This window comes from Amblyomma mixtum, chromosome 10 (genome assembly GCF_055824585.1).
Source record: "Amblyomma mixtum isolate Tamu chromosome 10, ASM5582458v1, whole genome shotgun sequence".
NCBI classification, from domain to species: domain Eukaryota; kingdom Metazoa; phylum Arthropoda; class Arachnida; order Ixodida; family Ixodidae; genus Amblyomma; species Amblyomma mixtum.
In genome coordinates, this window is record NC_143021.1 from 134,992,248 (window position 1) to 135,007,129 (window position 14,882).

A 14,882-nucleotide genomic window follows, 5' to 3' on the forward strand; every position below is an offset into this window, starting at 1 on the left:
GCAGGTGGCGGAGCGTTGCGTGATGAAAATGTGGCTCAAGAATGCAAATAGGTTTGTGGGCCTGTCATCAACTCTCTTGCAGAGAAAAAACAAAATGCTAAAGGTTCGTGACATGCAAACAACGGGTACACATGTGCTAGGAGCACCACTGCAATCGGTTCACTTGGAGGACGCTGTCGCTGGAATGTTCGTTACTCAGTATGGAGAAGTGCCTGTAATGTTACATTATGCTCGATTGGAGATAAATGGCATCACCATTCATAGTACTCAATACAATAGGCCTGAAAATACTTGTTCTTACTGTGTGAGGATGATTGACGGCATTTACTGCCTTGTGAGAGACATCTGCTCTTTCAACATAAATGGCCGAAAGGTTGCACTCGTGTGCCAAGAGTTGGTAATCTGCCAGGCAGTCTTCCGAAGTGTCACGTACATGCACCCCTGTAAGCGTGCTCCTGCGAGTCGAAATCTTTGTCTGTACTCATCTGATGATGTTGCTGCCCAGTGTGTATTGCTTGAAATGGAGAATGTTTCTTATGTTTGCGATATTGCAAACAATTACAACATAGATTGAGTGAAAGAAGGATTTCAGTACCTCGGTACTGCAATCTTTAAATGGGGAATAGGGGCCTAAAAAATGTCTATTACTGGAGTCACAATTTTGAAGTCTTAAAAGAACATGTATTTTGAATGAAAATTACAAATATGCTGTTTCTATAACAACTTAAAACTTTAGAGCTGTAATTGTATTATGCAGGGTTAATTTCACTCTTGCTGCATTACATGTTGTCAGGAGAAGCCAGTGCCATGCATTTTAGCAAAATCGTTGCAGCAGAATTTCCTCAAAGCTCTTGACAAAACATTTACATAACATGCGTTCACTAGGGCTTGCTTTGCGTGAAGTTTAAATGGAATATTTGAAATCGATACATACAAATACATGCTCTATGGAGGTTTAATAATTGTGATTTCATTAATATTTTTTCCTAGACCTTTTTCTTCATTTAAATAGGTTTTTTTAGTTTGGTTATGTGTTGTTTAATGTCCCTATGCGACTGAGGCTAGAAAGGACACCATAGTAGAGGGCTCTGGAAGTTTCGACCAGTTACGGTTCATTAACGTGCACAGACATTGCACAGTACATGGGCCTGAAGCATTTCACCTCCACCGAAATGCGACCACTGTGGCTGGGATCAGATCCATGTCTTTAGGGTCAGCAGCTGAGGATCATAACCACAGAGCCATCGTGGCAGCCCGTTTAAATAAGTAAATAAGTGTGCTTTGGTTGAGCAGGTGGAGCTACTTGTCATGATGACGATGTTTTTCTATATCACAGGGGCATCTTGGCCAAACAGTGCCATAGCGTAAGGTGGGGCTAAGATTAATTTTCCAAGCATTTCTCCCCTCAGAAGAGCACATCACCAGACCAGATGTAGACCCTTTGCTTTTCCATCAGCAGTCAGCTTATGCTCATGCACTCATTGCCAGCAGGGATTTAGCTGCACACCTCTTGCATATAAGGGAGATGTTTAAACCACTTTTCCACTGCTGTGGTATAGGTGCCTGGCATCTTATGCCAGTCCGTACTGAATGCCACAGGGGATCGAACCATGCACCTATCACATACAAGATAGGTGCATGGGATACTCACATACTAAACCACTTGGTTACAGCTGCAGTTTAGGTACCCAGCATATTTTGCCAACTATTTTGCATACTATATCTGATGTGATCCAGTGCAAGAGACTGCACCTACCAAAGTAGTGTTTCTATTTGATGCTGTTGCTCTGTGCAAGCCGGTCACACAGGCATTACATTGCTTCAGCACACAGCTGTACAGTCAGTCCTTGCTGGTGTTATCATCATCAGCCTGACTACACCCACTGCAGGGCAAAGGCCTCCCATGTCTCTCCAATTAACCCTGTCCTTTGTCAGTTGCCGGTGTAGAATGGCAGAACACTGGCGAGCCATGGGCCAAATGGAGGGTAAAGACCTTGATGTTATAAGCTAGACCATTCACAAGCACTATCTTTGCACATGATGTACTTGATTGGCAAGGTCCATTAATAGGCAGCTGCCAGGCATAGAAGTAACCCCACCTAAAGTGATGTGCAACAGAGTCAGAACTTACTTTTAGTGCAACCCTTCACCACAGAAGAAAGCACTAAAGGTATGGCTGTGCTGCTCTTGGTGACGCAGAACTCAAAATTACCTCTTTGTGCTGTTCATATTCTGCTTGACCTTTATATTTGTCATTCATGCAAAAGGATAGCTTCGACTCAACTACTGTACTTTCTACAAGCCAGCTGTTTTTCAGTGTGTAGGCGTTGTTTTTTGCCCAGAGGTCGCATGTACATGAAGTACCATTTTGCAAGAATCCCTCTCATTCTTCATTTTGTGGCCCTGTGTCCTGCCTGTTGGCCTCCTGGCCTTTCTGCACACTCCTGACAAACCATCATTGGCCCCAACAAGTTCTTAGCAAGGACATGCTGTCATCAATTTTTTCTGTTTGTTACCTGAAAATGTGTTTAGTTTACCTCACATGTAGTTACAGCACATGTAACCAGCATTTTGTATTGTTCCTGTACTATTAGTTTGTGTTTCTGAAACATGTTTGCTTCTTTGGCAGCGTATACATATTGTCATTTCCCTATAACAATATTGTCATATGCATATTTTGTAGATTACGATTGTGGTTTTGCAGTGGTGTGATTATACCACAAAAGTTGTTGTATATTATGTTCTGCATTTCGAGTACCCCGGTACAGGAATGCATGAATGCGGCTGTGTACAGGCGCGACCATAAGTAAATGGAGCACGCTATTGCGTTCAAAGTGCATATCACGCTTTCTTTATTGGTAATGAAGAAGCATTGTTTGTCTACAAGAAAGCCCACCAACCTCCTCTACCAGCATGTGCGTACCACTGCTGGAAATTTCAATTAGGTGACTCGTGAAAAATATTTGAAGACAGTTGCGTGCTCTGTTTACTTTTGTCCGCGCCTGTACATTTTTTTTTGCCATTTGTAATCACCAAGCATTGTTAGTAAGTTCACCACGGTTTCTTTGTTTTTCTATGACTGTATTGTGTGCCATCACTTAAGACAACAATTGCATCTGATAGGTGAAGTATAACTATAACAAATGCAGTTTCTGTTTTCCACATGTGCATTGTGCAACTATGCAGTCAGCACAGCTGGTGCCTATGGTGGTTGGTTGGAGTAGTTTGTTGACTGTACCCATTGTAACAAAAGTATTTTGTTTACATTGAATTTTCTGCAGATGATGAGGGCTGTGTTGACTCTGACCTTACGAAATGTTTGGGTTGTCTGTGTTGTTGTAAGGCCCTGGCAATAAATAATTTCAATGCCTACTTCCTGTCCCAACATTACTAATCTAGTGCTAGAATGCAGAACTGCAAGCTGCAGCCTGCAGTGAGCAGTCATGCCTGGTGATGTGACTCACTTCGGGAAGACTGGCAACTTTTCCTGAAGATATAATAGTCGTGCAGCTCCAACAATACTAGCATCAGTGTCGTTTGGTGAAGAGCATTGCATGTCAAATTATAAGCACTATTTGGAGGGCACCGATTTTACATTGAGAAGACCATTGTTACCAATTTGATGCTGTAGAGAGCATCAGTGGCAGAAAGGCGTGACAATGACAGTCCCACTGTTCATAAATTATTTGTTTTCAAGGAACGTCATCATGATCTTCAAATGTGCCAGTTATTTGGCAGCCATAAGGAATGGGCAAAGGAATATAAAAGTGGCGCCCACAGGCCCACTGGTTAAACCTAGCCATTGAACGCAGCATTTTGCGAATTGTCTGTAAAAGAGCGGATTGATTCACCAAATTATATAGAATTAAACGAGCAGGCGAGCTGCAGCTATGTCACTCTTGTAGGTGTGAGGAACAGTGTTGCGGAGCTGCTGCCCGATCGCAAGCGACTGCTGGTCGCATGCCCTTTGCTATTGCAAGTGTGAATGGGCATTAAACGCACGTTTACAGTAGGGAGTCGGAGTTCGCGCGAGTTAATTACACGGAGGGGGAGCCCCGAACAAGTCCTCATGGGGAAGTCACTCGCTGACCGAATTCTTGCGGCACGACTTCATGTAGCAGAACTCGCCACCCAATCCTTGGCGTCGCGAGGTACAACGCCATGTCGACTAACAAATACATGGGTTCTTGCTCCTTCGGGAAATTACAGAGAGGCGCGATCGACGCAACGGTCCACGCGCGCGCCCTTATATTTCTAGGCGTGTTCAAACATATATGCTCAAGGATGTACTGGGGCCTTAGGATGTGTACACTGTTATATTTGGCGAGGTGGTTGTGTCACTGTCATGAAATTTTCAGTGGAAGCAATGAACGAAGTCGTAAAAAAATATATTTATTTTATGATGATCATGCAGCATGCGCGGCTAAAAACTGAAACGTGGAAACTTGATACGGGAGTCGCCTGATCATTTATACAGGGTCATGTGTGCGTAACATACATGCTGCCTTTGTGATAGCAGGACGATTACTATTTGTCCCAAGACAGATATATATGTCCCAAGACACAACCCACGACAGGTATCTGTCGCAAGACAGACCCACGACAGGTATCTGTCGCAAGACAGAACCCACGACAGGCTGTAGTGTCGCGAGACTGAACCCGCGACAGGCAACTCTGTCGAGGCACGCAGGCCCTGTCGCGCGGCACGACTCTCCCTGAAGCACGACAGCACCTACGACAGAAACCTGTCGCGCGACAAATCCTGCGACAGGCACCTTCTGCACACTACAAAATACAGGAATGATGACTGTCGTGCGACAGAACCCACTACAAACACTTTTGTCGCGAGAAAGAACCCACGACACGAGCCCCTGTCGCACGACACAATGCACTACAAGAGAGCTTGTCGCGCGACACAAAATTTTGTCGCGCGACAGATACGCGACAAAAAATTCTGTCGTGCGTTTTGATCGGGTTGAAACGGGGTGGTGGCAGTTGCCGCCATGCTCGGCTTTCTTTCTTATATTCCTTGAACGCTGTAATAAATTGGTCTCTAAGTTCGTCGTCATTTTATTCCAACACACATTTAATATTATATTGTTCCTGCTACTGTAGCACCGCTAGGACTAGAGTTAGCGCGTCCGGTACTTGCAGCGCATTCTGTGCTGCTGGCGTGGGCAGGCCTGCCAGCACAGCGTGGATGGCATGGACTTCAGCATTGTCATAGCCTGTAGTTCTTCGCCACGGCCGAGGCCTTCGCCTTCCTCCGGATCAACAGTAGGCGCCGAACTTGGGATAGCATTGACTTTCCTGACCCAGTGGATGTGGAAGAATTCGGGAGTGACGGCCAGGTAACGGTTGGGGCAGTAAGTGCGGCGTCGTCAGTAGTCGGGCTCCCTTGATGTAGTACGGCAGGTTGAGGAAGCGGACAAGATGCAGAAGTGCTAGAGGCCTCCCTACCAGAAGTAACTGCTTTCTTAGAAGTCCTACGACGCAAACGATGTCGTCAGTCTCTTCCTGAGGCGTGTGGCGGTTAACGAATAAATTGAGAGATAATATTTCTCAGTTAATATTCCTGATACTTGCGGTATAGATGGCTTTCTTAGAAACCAGCAGGTGCCTGGACGATCCATGTTCGGAGCATTCGATAAACGTTTAAAATTCTTGCTTCACTGGTAGAAACCTGGATACACATGTCTGCTGCGGGTGCGTGCCTGTGTTCCAGAACTCCCTCGCAGAAGAAATAGGGAGCGCCTGGCGAGGTAAATTCTGGAATAATTCAAGGCCAGTGAGGAAGAGGGAGGGAACCTGTGTCAGCGCTCCCACTAACAGCCTCGTTCACAGTAAGTTCACATATCTGGCGGGTCATTTTTTTCCTTTCGGAAGTATTGGGCCGCATCTACCCTTACACAGTTGTGTTTGCTAGCGCTGGTTTTGACACGAGGGCAGACTAACAGATACGCACACGACAGCCGCTAGCCTGGGGCGGCCATTTATTGAACAAAGACATTTCTTATAAATCTTCTCAGGCTGTAAAAAATCACACACGCGCCGTAGCTGTGCCATTATTCAGGAACGATATCTTTTTGGAGAAATCGACAGAAAAAGTGATGATGCAATTTTTCCTGCGATATCAATACATAGGCCTTCAAAAATTTCGCGATCTGACTGCCAATTTTTTTTTTCTATAGCACTTACGAAGTTATCTTGGATAGTCCGCTCGTTTTGTGCAAGATAGGAGTGCAAGGTATAGGCTCAGGGTCATCAGGATATCTTTCGATGACACACCGTTTACAGTGATCAGCGAGATTCCCCGCTGCCGATAAGGATCCCGCTGCCAAGCGGTGCTCTCTAAGCCAGTCATTTATGCATCGACCAAACTGCCCAATGTGTGACGCCACAAGTGAGCGGAATTCTGTACACGACACCTACTTTGAAAGGAACGAACTGTGTTCGGTGGTTCGGGGTGCAACTTGGCAGCCTTGCCGCGCCGTTCACGAGAGGGTACAGGCGCACAAGGTTTCCCGCGGCTGTCAGTACAAGATCGACGCCACACACTTTTTGCCGTCTTTTTTCGACGGTGCGACAAATTGTGCACATACGGCATGACCACAAGTCGAGTTCGTCGGCGTGGATCTTCGCATTTTTGTAGCTGCCCGCCCCTTACTTTTTTCAGTAGCTTTTCTTCCAGAGATGTTATGGTTTCCTCAGGAAACCCGGCGTCCTCTAGGCGCAGGTTTTTCAAAGTCACGCTTTTGGTGATGCAGAGCTGGCACGACTTGTTGAGAACAGTGCGGATGGCATTCAAAGAAATGCCTCTCGTTACCAGTTTTTAATGCACCGATCCACCCAGCAAACGCTTGTCTTTTCAAGCTTCAAGCATAGGTCGAAGAACTGCATTTTATGCAGTGTTTCACAACCGCAGTATTTCAAAACAGAAATGCCAAGCAATTACAGACTGCAATTCTTCGACATATGCTTAAAGCTTGAAAAATACCCGTTTTAAAAGCTTGGAAAGACAACGCACGCATCGTGCAGAAAAAGCTGGCCTTCAGCAGCGTGCGCTTTCTGCTTCGTCAAGAATGCAACCATTTGCAATGAATCTAGTCACTTATCCATCTGCTCACGTAGACAGATGAAAAAGATATCAGCGGCGATCCCGCCATGTGGGCCTCCTACCAACGAGAGTTTACTGCATGTAGTCCTCGAATAGGCAAAAGAAATTGAACTTCTTATTGACGTTGATCAAACGATAGTCTACAGACTGCATATGTAGAAAAAAGAAAAAGAAACCCACACAAGCGCCCTACTCTCATCTTGCCCACACATCAAAATTCCGGAATACACACATGCATAGAGTAATACAGCCCGACAGGTTTATCCAGTGCAGCATATACCTCCTCACTATTCCACATTGCTTTCTGAACAGAGTCTACGATGAACGGGGTGGCTGTGCGTGGTGATCTGTCATCCGGCTTTTCCACAGGCTAAAGAGTCTCATGAGCACTAAAGGATCACATGGCGCCTTCGAACCTTCCATTCTGTGCAAAAATCTTGTAGTTTATGGCGTGATCTTCATACCCTTTTTGCAGTATTTCGAAGAATGTACATTTGCTGAGAGTGAACCCAACAATATGGCATTTTGACACTGAAAGCGCTCAGAAAGACAAGGACGACAGAAAAGGAGAGACATACAAAGCGCTTACTGTCAAATGATTTTATTTTATTCGAAAAACAGTTTTATACTGCTGGTAATCGCCTGCACATGCTTACAAGACCATTACCAACGAGCGATAGCTGCCACGTTTTTTCAGACAACCGGCGTGCCCGATGTAAGATGAGACAAGTAAAGTTTGTTCGTTTTCTCAAGGAAGGTTTCCAAAACCCTTCCTCTAGTTGATTCGGCGTGGAGGAAGACCAGGAGGCATTCTTGCAGATGATGACAGATATAAGGAGCATATATTTACAACATACACATGTACAAGGAGTAAAACTGGAAAACAGCAGACATAAATTTACAAAAGAAAAACAAACTGCGCCACTTTACTGTTCGACCCAGCAGGTTAGAGCCTAAGTAGCAGAATGTTACATGCTAAGCATGGAGCCCCAGCTCAGGCTGGTCTCCATCCGTTTACTTCGATTTTTATAACCGTAACAAACAAAGAAATGGGGTGGTCATTTTAAGTGGCCCGCCCCAAGCATCAATTCTCCAATCATTGACCTACCCCGTGGGTTGAGCTCAGCCCCAAACCCAGGGTCTCTCTAAGAAAACAAAAATAAAGAACAAATACAACACCCCTCTCTCGTCGGAAAGAGCATGCTCATCCTCTCCCGTTGGGGCTCTCCTTCCGACCTGTCCCAAGCACACCGCCGCCCCCCCCCCCCTCTCCACTCGCAATGCAAGTCAAGATCTTGGTACAGATGCGTACCCCCTGTCCTCAGTGCTTGTCATATGCAAACAATAGATGAGGGAGAAGCCGGTACGGCACAGACGGTGGGGCGCTCGGACAAGGGTGATCGATAGCGGGCGGATAAAAGTGAGGAATGCATGTCGTTCCCCACGTCGCCAGAAAAATGCTCGAATCGTCCTTTCCTGGGCTCTCTCGGTCGGCTCGGCATACCAACTACGAAAGGGTTCCTGTTTTCCCCCACAAATTGATAGAGACACCGTGAAGATAGCAGTGCGTCAAAAGACGAACTCCCTACTGCACTGTGCTTGGAGGGGCTTTCGTTCATAATGGACAGCCCCTTCCGCGGGGGCAGCGCCCTGCACCGTGGTATCTGGAAATGAGCGTTGACCCATCGGGCGCCTTTCCGACGTTAGCGTATGCATAAGGGGGATAGGGGTGGGGGCGCCCTGAAGGTAGCGGCGGTGCTGTCGTTCACAATGGACAGCCACCGCCGCGAGGGCAGCGCCCTACACAGTAGTTGCAGCTAGAATTTAGCAGCGGCCTTACACGCCCCCTCTAAGAGTATAATCTAGCTTGCTATCAGCTCGTTTATACTTACTAACAAAAAGGCCGCAGCACGTTCACCGCCCGCACTGTAGGTCCTCCCAGGACACCGTTTCTCAGGGTTACCTCGACACTTCGAGAACCGTTCAAACCAAAAAAAAAATTATAAAACACAACACTGGTGCATGCTGGCGTACAGATCTGCCAAATATGCGGCCACATTACACTGCGGAGAGTCCACATTCTTGCGCACAGACACACTACGCTTCATTGCATTGTTCATAGCGGTTCAGAAGTCCGCGCACAACACTCATTAATACAGGCTGAGTGTTCTCATATAGTAGACTTTCAAAAGTCTCGTCATCACCACACAGTTCGTGCACCAACCACATCGGCTGAGTGGGAACATTCACGCCTGCCGAGGCCGGCCTGGTTGCACCACTCGGTCTGCCACAAAAGCTGACCGTTAGGCTCTCGCTCCAAAAATCGGGCCTACCCTTCCATGGCGGCTTAGGCGGCGGAGATGGTACATAGCCCGCTTGGTCTATTTGGGCGGTGACTGGACTATCTTCGAATAGTCCACCGCACCTGCAGTGATTCTCTGCGGCGAATTTCCGCATTTCTGCCGTATCCGCGGCACTTTGTGCTACCAACTCTGTCACGCAGGTGTCTTCGCAATCCCTCAACACAAGGTCATTGACACAAGCTGGGCTGCTCTCGCGCTTACCCTCTATCGGACACGATCTTTCTCGGCTGCTGGATGTCACTGCGTTCTCGTGACCACTTACGCAATCATCTTCTAGCCAGTAGCAGGGACCTAGCTGCGACTTGGCCGTTACTGTCTTTTGATCAGTACCCTGGAAGCAATAAAGCTGGTCGCTACTGATTGCTTCGTTGTTTGCGCTTTCGCGCACATGCTGAACCTTGTTCAGAAGCTCCTGTGAGCCATTAGAGCTTAGTTTGTCACCTAGCTCGCCGTCCTGATCTGTAGGTTGAGTGCGGCTGACTGCGGAATCCTCAAAAATAGCTCTGTCCGGAAACGACTGCTGCGATTGGATTTTAGGGAGCTCTGAAAGTGCGCTGACTATATCGTCTGTGTTTTCGCCACTTTTCTCTCCCATCATTTCGCTCTCAGTGCCCTGCAATCGTTCTATCTCAGGCGCTGCTTTCCCTGATAGTGGTTTTTCCACCTGAATTGACAAGGCATCAGAGGCCTCCACTACCTGGATCTCAGTGACCTCCTCTGTCAGCTTTTCAGGGAAGTCGTTATCAACCTCGCCTGTCCTCTGAGCTTCAGGGCCTAGGTCTGCATGGTCTCGGTCCTTTCGATCGGACGCAGTGCCATGCTGCCCGCCGCCCGCATACATGAGCTCCAGCTTTCTTAGCTCTTCCTTCTCATTCAGCTCAATCTGCCGCATTCCCTCGTGGAATTTTAATTCAAGGCGGTGAATAGTCTTCTGCCCTGCCTCTGATAGGGTAACGCCTTGAAGAGCTTCCCACCCGGGGACAACTTCAGGCCTGAAGGGTATTCCATGACTGAAATGTCCTTTCATGTCAGTCGACATGTTCCGCGCCTGGGAATGAGTTCTTTCTCTTTCGCCCTGGCTCTCTGCCTCCGTCAATTTTTTAGGGAGGTCCTTATTAACTTTCCCAATACTCTGAGCTTCAGGGCCTAGGTCTGCATGGTCTCTCTTCCTTCCATCGGAAGCAGTACCATGCTGCCCGCCGCCCGCGTACCTCAGCTCGAGCATCCTTAGCTGTTCCTGCTCCTGCCTCTCTATCTCTCTCATCCGCTCATGAAATTTCAACTCAAGGCGGCGAATAGTTTCTTGCCCTGCCTCTGAGAGAATAACACCTTGACGCGTTTTCAATTCCAGGCCTAATTTAGAACTGAAGGAGTTCTTAATGCTGAAATTTTCCTCCATGGTATTCACGTCTTCCGCGTCTGCACCCTAAGCCTCACAGAATAGCAACCATGCCAACCTCGACAAAACGCAAGAAATCCCACTCACCCGGCGCAGATCTTCTGATGTCTGCCGCCCAGAGCCCGGATGATGCGTCCGCTCTACCAGCGTCGGAAGCAGCCGAAGTGAAGTCGTCCCTTGACAGCTCCTCGCTGCTCCGTGTCGGATGGCCTGTGGTTGTCGCTGCGGTGACTGCTCTTGGTGATAACACGTGCCGAATCCTGTCGACTGCGCCAGTAAAGTTTGTTCGTTTTCTCAAGGAAGGTTTCCAAAACCCTTCCTCTAGTTGATTCGGCGTGGAGGAAGACCAGGAGGCATTCTTGCAGATGATGACAGATATAAGGAGCATATATTTACAATATACACATGTACAAGGAGTAAAACTGGAAAACAGCAGACATAAATTTACAAAAGAAAAACAAACTGCGCTACTTTACTCTTCGACCCAGCAGGTTAGAGCCTAAGTAGCAGAATGTTACATGCTAAGCATGGAGCCCCAGCTCAGGCTGGTCTCCATCCGTTTACTTCGGTTTTTATAACCGTAACAAACAAAGAAATGGGGCGGTCATTTTAAGTGGCCCGCCCCAAGCATCAATTCTCCAATCATTGACCTACCCCGTGGGTTGAGCTGAGCCCCAAACCCAGGGTCTCTCTAAGAAAACAAAAATAAAGAACAAATACAACACCCCTCTCTCGTCGGAAAGAGCATGCTCATCCTCTCCCGTTGGGGCTCTCCTTCCGACCTGTCCCAAGCACACCGCCGCCCCCCCTCTCCACTCGCAATGCAAGTCAAGATCTTGGTACAGATGCGTACCCCCTGTCCTTAGTGTTTGTCATATGCAAACAATAGATGAGGGAGAAGCCGGTACGGCACAGACGGTGGGGCGCTCGGACAAGGGTGATCGATGAGCGGGCGGATAAAAGTGAGGAATGCATGTCGTTCCCCACGTCGCCAGAAAAATGCTCGAATCGTCCTTTCCTGGGCTCTCTCGGTCGGCTCGGCATACCAGCTACGAAAGGGTTCCTGTTTTCCCCCACACATTGATAGAGACACCGTGAAGATAGCAGTGCGTCAAAAGACGAACTCCCTACTGCACTGTGCTTGGAGGGGCTTTCGTTCATAATGGACAGCCCCTTCCGCGGGGGCAGCGCCCTGCACCGTGGTATCTGGAAATGAGCGTTGACCCATCGGGCGCCTCTCCGACGTTAGCGTATGCATAAGGGGGGATAGGGGTGGGGGCGCCCTGAAGGTAGCGGCGGTGCTGTCGTTCACAATGGACAGCCACCGCCGCGAGGGCAGCGCCCTACACAGTAGTTGCAGCTAGAATTTAGCAGCGGCCTTACACGACATCTCTTTTTCTGACAACAAAATTAATGGAGCGCTTAAGCAATCATTGCCCGCTCTTGCAATCTCCAGAGCCACCGCTATCTCTCGAGTTATTTGGCAATCACTTTTAAAAAGCACTTGTACGAATCTTACAAATGGCTTCTGGTACCTGAATGTGCAAGCGGCCTGGTTTCTGGAAGTTCTTTTCCTGCATAGGGGGCTCTAACCAGGGAAAGGCCGCTTGCACAATCAGGCAACAAAAGCCGTTTGTAAGATGCGTCGAAAGAGTCGTGTACAAGGTGCCCTTGACATGTGGCAAATATTACATCGGGCAGACAGGAAGATGCATAAATGAGGGGTTAGGAGAGGATAACTGCAACCTGAAAAAAAAGGAGGTGGGCAATTGAGTATCCATCGTCTGAAGTGCAAGGAGAAAAGCAAGGAAAGCTGCCGTCCCATTTTTCACATTTGTAAAGTATTTTAAAAAGTGAATGGCAAATAACGCGAAAGATTGTGGAGGCTCTTGAGATAGCACGAGCAGGCGATGATTGCGTAAGCGCTCCTTCAATACTGTTGTCAGAAAAAGAGATGTCCTATCTTACATCGGGCACGCCGGTTGTCTTAAAAAACGTGCCAGCTATCACTCGTTGGTAATGGTCTTGTAAGCATGCGCAGGTGATTACCAATAGTATGAAATTGTTTTGCGCATAAAATAAAATCAGTTGAAAGTAAGCGGTTTGTAAGTCACTCCTTTTCTGTCGTCCTTGTCTTTTTGAGCGCTTTCACTGTCAAAATGGGAAACCAACTCGCCCAATCAATTCTATTATTCAACAATATGCCACTGGATTACATTACTAACCATACAAGCAATGGTACTTTTCTAACATGTGATGAAAATAGGGTGATTTATACATATGCAGCCGTGAACATTACGAACAGTGAAGATGCGTCTGGGCCGGAAATGGAACCTGTTACGTACGCCTTAGGCAGTATTTGCCGATAGTTACTTATATCTGTAACTCGTATCTTACTGGAGAATTTCCCCTTCAGACAAGAAAGTAGCGAAAGTCGTCGTTCTCTATAAAAGTGGTTAAAAAAACTATATCGTTAGCTACAGTCCAGTATCTGCGCTGCCTAATTTTCTAAGGGTTTGGACAAAAAGATGCATTTCTGTCTTTCTAATTTTCTCGACAAATGAAATGTGATAACAATGAAACAGTTTGGATTTGGACCCAAGTCGTCAACTGAAATGGCTTTCTTGGGGAAAAACAAATAATCTTCATTAACATAAATTCTAAACAAGTATATCGGGGAATATACACAGATTTCTCTAAAAAATTTCGCAGTAATATTCAGGAGACTCTACTTATTACATTTTCTACATACGGTGTCTGGCACACCCGGGTGTTGTACCATGGCACCTATCGCTGTATACGCTCGTAACTTTGTTTTGATTCGTTCGTAAACTTTCTTTTTAACCTCAAAACTTCAAACCAGCTATTTAAGTGACCAATATCAGTATGTTTTCATAGATAATCGTGGTTCAACTTATAGTAAAATAAACCATGGTATACCACCGGGAAGTATAATTGGCCCCTTATTATAAAATGTATATATTATAGGTCTAATACAAATTTACTCTGAAACAGAATATAGTATTTACACTCATGAGACAAATTTATTTCTGTCAAGTATCACCTCAAATGATATAGTCGGAAAAGCCAACATCGTGATCGGTAAGCTTTACTCGTGGTCTCAGAAAAATTCTTTACTAATAAACACACGTAGAACGCAGGCGATTTTTTTAGAGCCGAAAATGTTATCTGGAATGTTCATACAAATTTAGAATTGGGTGGTTATACGACAGAATTAACTAATATAAAAATACTTGGAGCTCACTTTAATGAATTCATGTTATGGGATAACCCCATTGAGCAACAAGAGGGTAAACTAGCTCGCATTGTCGGCACACTCAGAAAGTTAAAGAGCGTGGTACCTACTAGGACAAAACATGTAATCTACCATGCTCTGTTTGACTTTATGTCAATTATTGTCACTTAGCTTCGCGGTACAACGACGCAAACCAATATTTAGGCTTTAATATTACAAAACATGCAGTGAGAGCAATAAATGGCACTAAAAATTTAGCACCTACAAGCTCTTTATTTTTCTAATACCGCGATATGGATGCAATAGTCATCCATCAGTATCGTGTGATTAAGCTGTATGAATTATAAGTACACAGCGACACTACATTTTCAACGGACCTTGCAAATATACGGGAAAGTATCATTCTTCATAATGCAAGACACAATGAATACTGGTATGTATTCATACCAGTATATGTATACTAGGACTAAGTCAAGTGCTTACAGAATAAGCCCTATTTTAGACTTCAGTCAACGAAAAGACCCGGCTGGCTTTGTAACAGACGCGCGACAATAGATCACTTTCATTTTGCAATTCAAGCGAAAGAATAATCCGTAGAACATACCAACCTTTATATGCAGTCTAACAGAACTTTTTGCTGGGCTAGTTGGTTCTTTGTGATAAGAGTGAAAACAGCGCGAAAGAAGCCCGAAGGCTCTTTCCTGTTCCTTCTTCGTTTCGCCTTCGGGCTTCTTTCACGCTGTTTTC